The sequence below is a fragment of the Pleurodeles waltl genome, chromosome 5 (genome assembly GCF_031143425.1).
Source record: "Pleurodeles waltl isolate 20211129_DDA chromosome 5, aPleWal1.hap1.20221129, whole genome shotgun sequence".
In the NCBI taxonomy this organism is placed as follows: Eukaryota; Metazoa; Chordata; class Amphibia; order Caudata; family Salamandridae; genus Pleurodeles; species Pleurodeles waltl.
In genome coordinates, this window is record NC_090444.1 from 1,514,959,807 (window position 1) to 1,514,973,012 (window position 13,206).

Genomic DNA, 13,206 nt, shown 5'->3' on the forward strand with positions numbered 1-13,206 from the left:
CCTATACTGCAAGTGCTGCTGTGACCTTGGTCTGGAAGAGACAATGGCTCGTGCATCTGGGGAAAGGGCCCCTGCCTTCACTGCACAGGAGTTGGAGAAGCTCGTGGACGGGGTCTTCCCCCAGTACACGCTACTCTACTGTCCTCCAGAACAACAGGTGAGTACACAGGGAGCAAGTTGTATGGGCTATGCCTGGGTGGAAAGGGCTGGTTGTAAGAAGGAAGGGGGCAGAGTTCTGCAAGCTTGTGGCACATGTGAATGCATGTGCCACATGGCAAGGGTAGGGATGTGGGCCACTCACTTTGACGGTGCAGTTGGTAATGACTTCTCTTCTTCCCCTGTACGTGTCATGTAGGTCAGCGCCCATCAGAAGAAGGCTATTTGGCGTGCCATCGCCCAGGACGTCCGGACCCTGGGGGTCCACCAGAGATGGAGCACCCACTGCCGTAAAAGATGGGAGGACATTCGCCGCTGGAGCAAGAAGACAGCGGACGCTCAGCTGGGGATGGCCTCCCAACGTGGGAGGGGTGCCCGTCGCACCATGACCCCCCTGATGTTCCAGATCCTGGCGGTGGCCTACCCTGAGTTGGATGGGCGCTTGAGGGCATCACAGCAGACACAAGGGGGTGAGTACACTCTCATTCAGCGGACTTTGCGTGCAGTGAAGGTGTCTGGGTGGGGGAGGAGGGCTGTGGGTTTCCCTAGGCCAGGGCGAGTTCCGGAGGCTAGGCCCCTCCGTAATGCAGGCCATGTGGCACTCCACCCCACCTCTGTAGAGTGCCAAGTATAGGTATACATGCCCCTGTGTCATCTATGTGTGCTGATGTCCACCATAGCCATGTAGGCCATATCCCAGGAACTGCATCTGTAGAGCCCAACAGCGCGGCGTAGTGCAGGGGTCTACTGTGTCTGTATTGTCCGCCAACGGTAGCGGTAAGCCATGCACTCAACCTGTCTTTCTTCTGTCGTCCCCCTCCTTTTTGTGCTCTCCCTGTTCTTGTGTGCATCAGCATCATCAGGCGGAGGTACAGTGGCACCGGAGCACGAGGGAGCTGCATCCCACATGGCCATGGAGGGCCACACCACGGACTCTGAATACACCAGTGGGACGGAGGGCGAGGGGAGCTTCACGGCAGTCACAGGATCAGCAACCAGCGACACGGACTCGTCCTCCGATGGGAGCCACCCCTCTACCAGCACCGCCCTCCCAGCAGCCCATCAGCCTTCGCCCCGTACCCGCTCACCCAGGAGGGTGGGCATCACCTTCGCCCCAGGCACCTCAGCCCCTGCCCCTGTCACCTCTGCTGCCCTCAGTGAGGAGGCCATTGACCTCCTCAGGTCACTCACTGTTGGGCAGTCTACAATTTTGAATGCCATCCAGGGTGTAGAAAGGGAGTTGCAACACACTAATACACTCCTGGAGGGCGTTCATTCTGGTCAGGCTGCCCTTCAGAGAACCCTGCAATCTCTGGCCTCAGCACTGATGGCAGCCATTGTCCCTGTCTCTAGCCTCCCCCCTCCAAATTCCTCCACCCAGACCCAATCCCCTGTACCCCAGCCTATCCCAAGCACACCATCAGACCAGCCTACACACACGTCAACACACAAGGGAAGCTCAGGCAAACATAAGCACCACACATCCTACAGGCACTCACGCAAGCATCACACACATACAGACACAGCAACATCCACTGCCTCCACTGTGTCCCCCTCCTCGTCGTCTCCCTCCTTCCTCCCAGTGTCGTCTACACTCTCACCTGCATGCACTACCACTACAGCCACTAGGTTCTGCACCAGCACACCCACCACCACACCCCGCTCACCTGCACTCACCACCACCACTACCATTTACACGTCAGCTGTGTCCTCTCCCAGTGTGTCTGTAACGCCCCCCCCCACAAAGTACACAAACGCGGGCATACACCCACCCAACATCCATCCACTTCACGACAGCCTCCAGCGCATGCACCTGCACCCAAATCAACAAACGTTACACCTCCTACAACCACCTCCTCTTCCTCCACTCCCAGACCCCCTCCAGCTACCCGTCCCAGTGTTCGTAAGAAACTTTTCCTGAGCAACCTTGACCTCTTTCCCTCCACCCCCCCTCCAATTCATAGGTCCCGCACTAGCACCTCAGCCAAAAAATCTCCGTTAGCAGTGGTGCCTGTTAGAGGTATGTGGAGTGCACCGGGCACCAGGGCAGCCAGTGTGACACGGAGCCACAGCACAGCCAGTCCCCCCCCTGTGAAGCACCAGAAGTTGGACAGTGCCCGATGGGAGAGGGGGAAGACTGCAGCCGGCAAAGCCGCTCACAGGGGTCCCGGGGGGACTGTCCACTCAGCTGTGACTCCTCCCAAGGTGGGGAAGGGGCAGAAGAAAGCGCCAAAGTCTGGGAAGAGCAGCACGGCAGAGAAGCCCGCCATCATCCCCGCTGCCCAGGAGGCCACCGCCAGAGTCAGTGCCCAGGAGGGCACCGCCAGAGTCAGTGCCCAGGAGGGCAGCCCCATCGTCACTGGCCAGGAGGCCACCGCCAGAGTCAGTGCCCAGGAGAGCATCCCCATCGTCACTGGCCAGGAGGCAACCGCCAGAGTCAGTGGCCAGGAGGGCCCCGGCAGCCACAGCCCCGCTGGGCAATGAGGGACCGCCATGGCAAACACTGCTGCACAGGTCAGAGACAGCAAAGTCAAGCACCGCTGAACAGGGCAAAGACCGCCATGGCAAGCACCGCTGAACAGGTCAGTGACAGCAAAGTCAAGCACCGCTGAACAGGGCAAAGACCACAATGGCAAGCCCCACTGAATAGGTCAGAGACAGCAAAGTCAAGCACCGCTGAACAGGGCAAGCACCGCTGAACAGGGCAAGCACCGCTGTACAGGGCAAAGACCGTCATGGCAAGCACCGCTGAACAGGTCAGAGACAGCAAAGTCAAGCACCGCTTAACAGGGCAAGCACCGCCAACTCCAGCACCGCTAGCCCATGTGCGGCAGGGGCAGTGATGGAACTGGGACCGTCACGGGGAGAGTGATGTACTCTGGGCACCAGTCCCCCTCCAGAACCAGTGGAGACATGCATCCACTACCTCAGTCCTTAACAGGATGAAGCACTCTGGGCACTAGTCCCCCTCCAGAACCAGTGGAGACATGCATCCACTCCGTCTGTCCTTAACCGGATGAAGCACTCTGGGCACCAGTCCCCCTCCAGAACCAGTGGAGACATGCATCCACTCCGTCTGTCCTTAACAGGATGAAGCACTCTGGGCACCAGTCCCCCTCCAGAACCAGTGGAGAACAGCATCCACTCTGTCTGTCCTTAACAGGATGAAGCACTCTGGGCACCAGTCCCCCTCCAGAACCAGTGGAGAACAGCATCCACTCCATCTGTCCTTAACAGGATGAAGCACTCTGGGCACCAGTCCCCCTCCAGAACCAGTGGAGATTGTTATCGACTTGAGAGACTGTGGCTTTGCACTCCCCAGGATTGAACAGTGGGCAACCCACCTACTGTAGAGACTTGAGAGACTGTGGCTTTGCACTCCCCAGGATGGTACAGTGGGCAACCCACCCACTGTAGAGATTTGAGAGACTGTGGCTTTGCACTCCCCAGGATTGAACAGTGGGAAACCCACCCACTGTAGAGACTTGAGAGACTGTGGCTTTGAACTCCACCGAATGGTGGAGTGGGCAACCAACCCACTGTAGAGACTTGAGAGACTGTGGCTTTGCACTCCCCAGGATTGAACAGTGGGCAACCCACCCACTGTAGAGACTTGGGAGACTGTGGCTTTGCACTCCCCAGGATTGAACAGTGGGCAACCCACCCACTGTAGAGACTTGAGAGACTGTGGCTTTGCACACCCCAGGATTGAACAGTGGGCAACCCTCCCACTGTAGAGACTTGAGAGACTGTGGCTTTGCACTCCCCAGGACACATCAATGGGCATGGAGCCTCGTCGTGGATCTGGTGTGGTGCTGTCATCCGGATGAGGTGCCCCCACTTCCCTTCCCCCTGAGGTGCCTGTCTGTTTTGCTCAGGTATTGTGTGTGGGGCTCGCCCATGCATTTTGGGCCCAGTGGTCCACGGACATTGAATGGTGCATTACCTGCACTACTAATCGTGATGTATATTTTGTTGAATGTGAAATTATATCTGTATATATTTGCTTACTGTATTTTGATATATTACAGTGGTTGCACTCATTTCCTTTTGTCTTTGCATTCTTCCGGGGGGTTTTGGGGTTGCTACTGTTATGTTTGGATATGCATTGGTGTGTGTGTTGTAGTGGGTGAGGGTCGGGGTGGAGGTGGGTGTGTTGCGTGTGTGTGTCCCTGACTTTTGCCTTCCCCCTCCCCTATGTCGTAGGTGCAGTACTCACTGTTGTCTTCGGCGCCGGCGTTGATGATGATCATAGAGGAGCAGGAAGACTATTGCAAGGAGTATTTGGAGTTCCGGTTCCATGGTGTCCTCCTTCCTCGTGGTGTGTGTAGAGGTGAGCGTTTTCCCATTGAAATGGCTGTTTCCGCCGTGTTTTTATCCACTGTAAATCCGCCCCGGAAAAGGTGGCGGATTGGCCTGTTGTGCTACTCTGGGCGGTACTTTGTCTCCCGCCTGACTGTTGGCGGTGACCGCTGCGCTGTTTGTCTGTACCGCTGTGGCAGTCGGAGTGTTAAAGTGGCTGTCTTTGTTGGCAGTTTCCGCCATGGTCATAATTCCCTTTTTTTCCCGCCGGCCTGTTTGCGGTCTTACTGCCGCTTTAACACCGTCCACCAGGGTTGTAATGACCACCAATATCAGTACTGCCTATTTCATGACAGGTATTATCATGTTAGGTAACTGGTATCAGCTATTACACCAGAGGTTCTGTGAGGCTGTGCTACCTGCATTCTTTATCAACGACCCGACCTTCAATATTGTAAAATTGATAGGCAGGCTTAGCTTACGCATAATTAAATGGTTCATAAAGCCATCCAGGGGGCAAATTTTAGAAGGATATCATTCTACTCTAAATGGATGCTGTACTACAACACCTCAAGATTACATATGATCTTTCCCTCTATCTTGGCAGCATGTTTTAGATAAGGCCAGGTGCAGGGAGGATTTTTGGCAGAGTATACTTGGGTTCATTAGCACTAAGCTCCTAAGTAGGATCGATCCAGATCCGTGTAGTGTTTTATTTGGTATGTGCCTCATAATTAGGCAATTTACAGCACAGCAACAACAATTTCTTTTATTGCTACTTTAGACACAAAATCGTTAATTTTCCAGAAGTGGAAATTTGCCAATGTTCCTACCTTTGAGCAATGGTGGATGAAGATGAAGTGGGTGAAATACCACGAAGAGCTTTATGCTCAAAGAGTGGGTGCCCTAAAAGATTTGGGGAGTTAAAGCATGACTGGCCAGATTAAGCCATAATATGAGGTGACCCAACTGCCGTATCAGTTATCCTGCACAGCTTTCCTTGTTGGGATACTAACAATATCTTGTTCTTTACAAAACTTTGTATTGTTGGGATTTATAAGCTTTTTTCTTGGATATCTACGACTTGGTAGGAACGACTTCTACTTTTGAACTGTGATTGAAGATTTTAATATGATTCTTCTTTTTTTTAATTGATTATCGTTTGCACACTGCTGGATTATATATATATATATGTATATATATATATATATGTATATATATATATGTATTTGTATCAACACTATGAATTTATGAATCATGATGGTATGTGGAATATTCTGTGTGTTGTTTTCTCCCCAATTATTACAAAAAAGAAAGAAAAATCTTTAACAGTTTTTTATGACAGTCACTTTTATTAAGCACTATACTGGATGATTTATTGAAATTATAAATATTGATGATTTTTTGACATAGACAATAGGTGTGTTTTTATATGTTGATATTCTGACACTTCATAAAGCGAATAGGCCCACTTTTTATATTTTGGATGTTCTGACACTTTGATAAAGTCAGTAGGTCTGACTCATTTAAAAGGACACCCTCTATAATGTAACATTACATAGTTTGCTGTGGGTGCCTATGGGGTTTTGGGCACCACCCCTTGCTTCCAAGCCCTCTACCAGCACCCACTAGCATGGGATTGGGCACAGGGCCTGGCTGCAGCCAAAGGCTGTGAGTGGTTGGTATTAAGTAGGATAATAAAATACTAAGTGACATTAAAAAAACCTAGAAATTTAATGAAAAAATAAATTTCAAAATGACGGTATTGTTAGGTACGCAAGAAGTGTAGAATATGAGAAAGGAAACAACAAGACGAGTGACAAGAAGTCTGTCACAAAAGGAAGCAAGGGAAAATTCTGGCAAATATTCCTAAAACAGCACATTATGGCCCTCACTCTGACCCTGGCGGTTTGTAACCGCCAGGGCAGAGGGCAGAGGAAGCACCGCCAACAGGCTGGCGGTGCTTACGGGGCAATTCTGACCGCGGCGGTAAAGCCGCGGTCAGAAAAGGGGAACCGGCGGTTTCCCGCCGGTTTTCCCCTGCCCCAGGGAATCCTCCATGGTGGCGCTGCATGCAGCGCCGCCATGGGGATTCCGACCCCCTTCCCGACAGCCTGTTCCTGGTGGTTTACACCGCCAGGAAGAGGCTGGCGGGAACGGGTGTTGTGGGGCCCCTGCAGTGCCCATGCCACTGGCATGGGTACTGCAGGGGCCCCCTAACAGGGCCCCATTAAGATTTTCAGTGTCTACAAAGCAGACACTGAAAATCGCGACGGGTGCCACTGCACCCGTCGCACCCCAGCAAATCCGCCGGCTCCATTCGGAGCCGGCTTAATTTTTGCTGGGGCCTTCCCGCTGGGCCGGCGGGCGATCTGCTTGAGATCGCCCGCCGGCCCAGCGGGAAAGTTGTGATCACCGCCGCGGTCATTTGACCGCAGTGCGGTGTTTGGGCGGTTTCCGCTCAGCGGGCGGCGCCCGCCGCCCGCCGGGGTCGGAATGACCCCCTATGTAGGTTCTAGAAAGAAGAAAACCTTGCTCTTCACATGGAATGAAGTGGTGCAATGGTTGTAACAGTAAAAGTTACATGCCAATGAACAATCAACATTGAATGGAAAAGCTCAGCCTGGTGAACCATGCACTTCTATCTCTGCCCTTGGATGTATACATCATTTTTCTGCACCAGCAAGGCATTAGTACAAATTCATGATGCCTCAGATGGTGATGTCCATAGCTGCTCCCAGCCCTAAGGCCTAACGTTAACATGGGAATATATAGTAACATGGGAAGGGGTACAAGTGCATGGGCACGGCTCTATCAGCATGCTTAACAAATGTGTGATGACTTCCTATTGCTGAGTAATTGGGATAATAACGTGAAATAGAGTGATCCCTTGATACTATAAGGATGAGCACGGGTTGGTTAAGAAAAGGTTACATTATAGAGATATCTGGATCGTTATTTCATAGATTCTCTGTGGATCTGCAAATCCACAGAGGATTTGTTAAATTATCAAAAAAACATACAGACATACAATTGAACAAGGGAGCTTTTCCTCCCATCCTGCATTGAGCATGAACAAATCCAGCTCTGGATTTCAGAATACCTGCAGTCTTATTAAATGGCTGTTACAGTATTGTTACTGTTGTGGCCTGACATTACCTAGCATGGTGCACTTAGCACAAGTCAAATACCGCTATTTGTTTTTTGAAAATTTACTATAGTTAAGTCAGAAATGTCTACTGCAGACACTTGTGGTGCAGAACACGGCTCAAACGTCATGTGTAAGGCCTTTGAATGCTGCCTGGCACAGAATATGGTTCAAACTTCTTGTGTATAGACTTTAAATTATGTCTGTCTATAAGGTTGTCACTATCTTTCACCACATAAACATTACTATATGTACATGGTCCCTTCAAAATAATCCTGTCCTAAAAGTAACCACACAAAATGGTACAATTATTTTGATATGCACCAGGTCTAATTTCATGCTCCTTTAACTTTATATCACTTATCGAGAGAGAAGAACTAAAATTCACTGTGCATTCTAAGGTCCTATTTTGAATATTTAATACAAACATAGGCTTGTCACTGCAATTACTCTTAACCATAAGAACTACACTGTCCAAGTTCTACTCAACTTCTTCCATTTCACCCACAGCATACATTCTTTGCTTGTTCCTACACATTCTGCCAAGGTGTCCCTTTATTCCATGTACATTGCGTTCCTTGCCCACTGCTGGACACATTTTTATATGCAGTTGCTGGTGTCTTACCCACACTTTCCAAACATATGTTTCAACTTTGCATTTGATTAATTTGTCCACATGTCTCACCTATTTGCTTGGAATCAACATAATTGTGTTTCTCCTTAGAAACCATATTTATGTTAATAAAGAAATGTGCCCCGTCCTGTTGTCCAACACTTTCAACGATTGCATGGACAGTTCAATACCTTCTGTGATTGCAATTGTCTGTGCTGAAGTAGGGATACTGCAGAAAGCCCTTTTTATTTTTTTCCTTATATAATAATGACAAACAACCTGGTCACTATCATCGATTCTATAAACCTAAAGGATTTGCAACTTGCATCCAATATTCGTAGGGCTGCAATGTATTACTCTGATTGGTGTGTCTGTAGCACATGAAGAATGGCCATCTTTCTACAACAATCCTATGCAATGAAACAGAGTGGTTTTCCAGTCACAAATACTCTGCATACATGTCAAGTACCACTGTATGACTCTCTGTGGTATGTTGAGGTGAATGGTCAAAAATGTCCTTTGCTCCCAAAACAGGTAGCAAATTCCCTCTCAGCTGTGGATTTCAACCCTTCAGTTGTAGTACTTCAAATTTATTTTATTAGGATAGTTACTAATAACCACTGTAATATAAAACTGATCATAAAACCAGAGATGCACACAAAAATTGCAATGAGCATGAGCAGATACTATCATTCATTACCGCTTTGGTGCGGGCGTCGGCCACTGGCCGACGCCCACACACCCTCCCTGGTGCGGGTCACGACCAGTGGGCGACACCAGGAAGGGCATTAATAAATCCTCGGGTGCGTCGCACCCGAGGATTTATTATTATTTTTTTTTCTTCCCTGGGGAGACACGGAAGCTACCGTGTCTCCCCCCACCCCCCACCCCTCACCCACCCCTTTGTGACGTCAGCGCGCCGTGAGGCTGGCTGACGTTGCAAAGGTGTTTTCCCCATCAAAGCAGGAAGCAGCCTTGCGGCCGCTTCCTGCTTTGTTGGGGTAAACGGCCTTTTACACGTTCGGGAAGGCCTCGTAAGAAAGGGGAGAGTCTCCCCTTTCTTACGAGGCCTTCCTGAAAGTGTTTCCTGGCCCCCGGTCACAGCTGTGCTGCGATCGGGGGCCAGGAAACACTTTCAGGTTTCCTGGCCCCCCCGATCGCAGCACAGCTGCGATCGGGGGGGCCAGGAAACACTTTGAAAAGGCCTCGTAAGAAAGGGGAGAGTCTCCCCTTTCTTACGAGGCCTTCTGAAATGGTTTCTTGGCCCCCGATCGCAGCACAGCTGCGATCGGGGGCCAGGAAACCCCACTAGACACCAGGGATTTCACTTTTGGGGGGCGCCCCCCCCCGGAAAACGGGCCGCCCCCCCCCGGCATAATATATATTTTTTTTAAAAGGTAGGGGCCCCCCTAGGGGATTTTTTTTTTTTTTTTTAAATAATAACAAAAAAAATGAAATGACAGGGGGTCGCCCGTGGGCAGGGTGACCCCCTGTGGGGGCAATTTTTTTTTAGATGTTGTAGGGTTTCCCTGGGGGCCATTTTGGCCCCCAAGGAAACCATACAACAACTAAAAAAAAATATATGTATATATCTATATATATCTATGGAGATAGATATATCTAGGTACATGGATATATCTATAGATATATCTATGTAGATATATATATATATATATATATATAGAGGTAGATCTGTATCAAAGAGATTTATAAAGCGCGCTACTCACCTGTGAGGGTCTCAAGGTGCTGGGGGGGGGGTGGGGGGTGGGGGGAGGGAAAGGGGCTGGGAGGTTCACTGTTCAAAAAGCCAGGTTTTGAGGCCCTTCCTGAAAAGAAGTAGGTTTTGGGTCTTGCGAAGGTGGGTTGTGAGTGCGTTCCAGGTTTTGGGTGCAAGGTAGGAGAAGGATCTGCCCCCGGTGGTGGTGTGTTTGATGCGGGGGACAGAGGCGAGAGAGAGGTCAGCTGAGCGGACGTTTCGTGTGGGGGTGTGGAAGGTGACTCTCGTTGAGGTAGGCAGGGCCTGTGTTGTGGTGTGATTTGTGTGCGAGGATGAGGATCTTGAAGGTGATCCTTTTGTCAATGGGGAGCCAGTGGAGGGATTTGAGGTGTGGAGAGATGTGTTCGTGTCGGCGGAGGTCGAGGATGAGTCGTGCTGCTGAGTTCTGGATGCGTGTAGTTTGCGCTTGAGTTTTAGAGTGGTGCCGGCGTAGAGGGCGTTTCCGTAATCAAGCCTGCTGCTGATGAGTGCGTGAGTGACAGTTTTTCTGGTCTCTGTGGGGATCCATTTGAATGTTTTTCAGTATACGGAGTTTGTTGAAGCATGAGGAGGTAAGAGCGTTGATTTGTTGGGTCATCGAGAGGGAGGAGTCTAGGATGATGCTGAGGTTGCGTGCGTGGTTGGCGGGGGTGGGTGCAGGGCCTAGCGTGGTGTGACACCATGGGGGGTCCCAGGTGTTTTTGTGTGGGCCAAAGAGGATTATTTCGGTTTTGCTTGAGTTGAGTTTCAGGTGGTTGGCTGTCATATATATATCACTTTTGTCAATATGTGTGTGGTTTCCCTGGGGGGAAAAGGGTCCGACTTGTCTAGTGGCAGTTTTAGTGCCATAAAGAAGCGCAGAAGGTTTATATGCCTACTGCAAAGAGCACATCTGTATTTTATGTAAATAGCTGAGTACATTAGTAAAGTCTATGGAGAGATGAAGGGCACTTTTGCTGGGTGGTAATGAGGGAATCCGAGGAGGAGGGAGTGGGAGCACCAATAATGATTGTTGGACTGGGCGCAGGAGGTGCTAAAGACTGTGATGAATGGTATGTGACAAGGTGTTTTTTGAGTGTCTTGAAAGTACGTGCTGATTGAGGGAAGAAGCGCAGGTAAGGTGGCCTCTACTGTTGCACGTATCTCACACACACCATCGATTTTGTGACTGTCTACGTAGGCTAGTGTTTTAGAGCAACAGTTTAGCCAATAGCAGAGATGGCATCTTGATGGATGACTGCTGCCTGCACTCGGGTTATAGAGGACCGCTCTGACATAGGATCAGAGACTGAGACATCAGATACTGAGACAGCATCTGAGGGATAGGATAATGGCGCAGACTCTGGGAGTGATTTTTCAGTCAGAGGAGTCCCATTCGAAAACTCCTCTTCCAGTACATTATGAGGGAGGTGATGAGGACAGTCCTGCTGTCCCTTCGCAAGCTGTTCGTGTAACTGGGTAATAGTGGGTTAGGCCAACCCAGAGAGCAGGTGAATGCGGCGGCAAGCAGAGAGAGAGTGCTCTCTTGGGAGCTCACCAATTTAGTTCAGCCCCAAATTCCACCACCCAAATCATATTGTGGAGACATCAAAATTGTCTATGGCAAAACAAACTGGTTTTGTAAGGCAGGCACCTGTGTTTTTGGTCCTGGATTCGGCGGCCATATAGAGAAACACACTAAACCCAAACATTTCTAGAAACTAGACATTCGGGGGAGTCCACAGAGGTGTGACTTGTGTGGATTCCCCAAAGTTTTCTTACCCAGAATACCCTGCAAAGCTGAAATGTTGAAAAAAAACTCTATTTTTCTCGCATTTCTGTCACACAAACTACAGGAATATGCTGGGATTCACAACATTCCTACCACCCAGCGACTCCTCACCTGTCCTGATAAAAACACTACCCCACTTGAGTGCCTACACCTAGTGCCTGTGTCAGGAATGGATCACCCCAGGGTCAACAGCTGCCTCACGTAAGGACCAACATTGACCGTTGTGTGATCTATTCCTGTCGCAGGCACCAGGCCTAACCACACAAGTGAGGTATCATATTTATCGGGAGACTTGGGGGAACGCTGGGTGGAAGGAAATTTGTGGCTCCTCTCAGATTCCAGAACTTTCTGTCACCGAAATGTGAGGAAAACGTGTTATTTTAGCCACATTTTGAGGTTTGCAAAGGATTCTGGGTAACAGAACCTGGTCCGAGCCCCACAAGTCACCTCATCTTGGATTCCCCTGGGTGTCTAGTTTTCAAAAATGTGCTGGTTTGCTAGGTTTCCCCAGGTGCCGGCTGCGCTAGAGGCCAAAATCCACAGGTAGGCACTGTTTTCTATGAAAAAATGTGATGTGTCCACGTTCTGTTTTGGGGCATTTCCTGTCGTGGGCGCCAGGCCTACCCACACAAGTGAGGTATCATTTTTATCGGGAGACTTGAGGGAACGCTGGGTGGAAGGAAATTTGTGGCTCCTCTCAGATTCCAGAACTTTCTGTCACCGAAATGTTAGGAAAACTTGTTTTTTTAGCCACTTTTTGAGGTTTGCAAAGGATTCTGGGTAACAGAACCTGGTCCGAGCCCCGCAAGTCACCCCTCCTTGGATTCCCCTAGGTCTCTAGTTTTCAGAAATGCACAGGTTTGGTAGGTTTCCCTAGGTGCCGGCTGAGCTAGAGGCCAAAATCTACAGGTAGGCACTTCTCAAAAAACACCTCTGTTTTCTTCCAAAAATTTGGATGTGTCCACGTTGCGCTTTGGGGCGTTTCCTGTCGCAGGCGCTAGGCCTACCCACACAAGTGAGGTATCATTTTTATCGGGAGACTTGGGGGAACGCTGGGTGGAAGGAAATTTGAGGATCCTCTCAGATTCCAGAACTTTCTGTCACCGAAATGTGAGGAAAACTTGTTTTTTTAGCCACTTTTTGAGGTTTGCAAAGGATTCTGGGTAACAGAACCTGGTCCGAGCCCCGCAAGTCACCCCTCCTTGGATTCCCCTAGGTCTCTAGTTTTCAGAAATGCACAGGTTTGGTAGGTTTCCCTAGGTGCCGGCTGAGCTAGAGGCCAAAATCTACAGGTAGGCACTTCTCAAAAAACACCTCTGTTTTCTTCCAAAACTTTGGATGTGTCCACGTTGCGTTTTGGGGCATTTCCTGTCGCAGGCGCTAGGCCTACCCACACAAGTGAGGTATCATTTTTATCGGGAGACTTGGGGGAACGCTGGGTGGAAGGAAATCTGAGGATC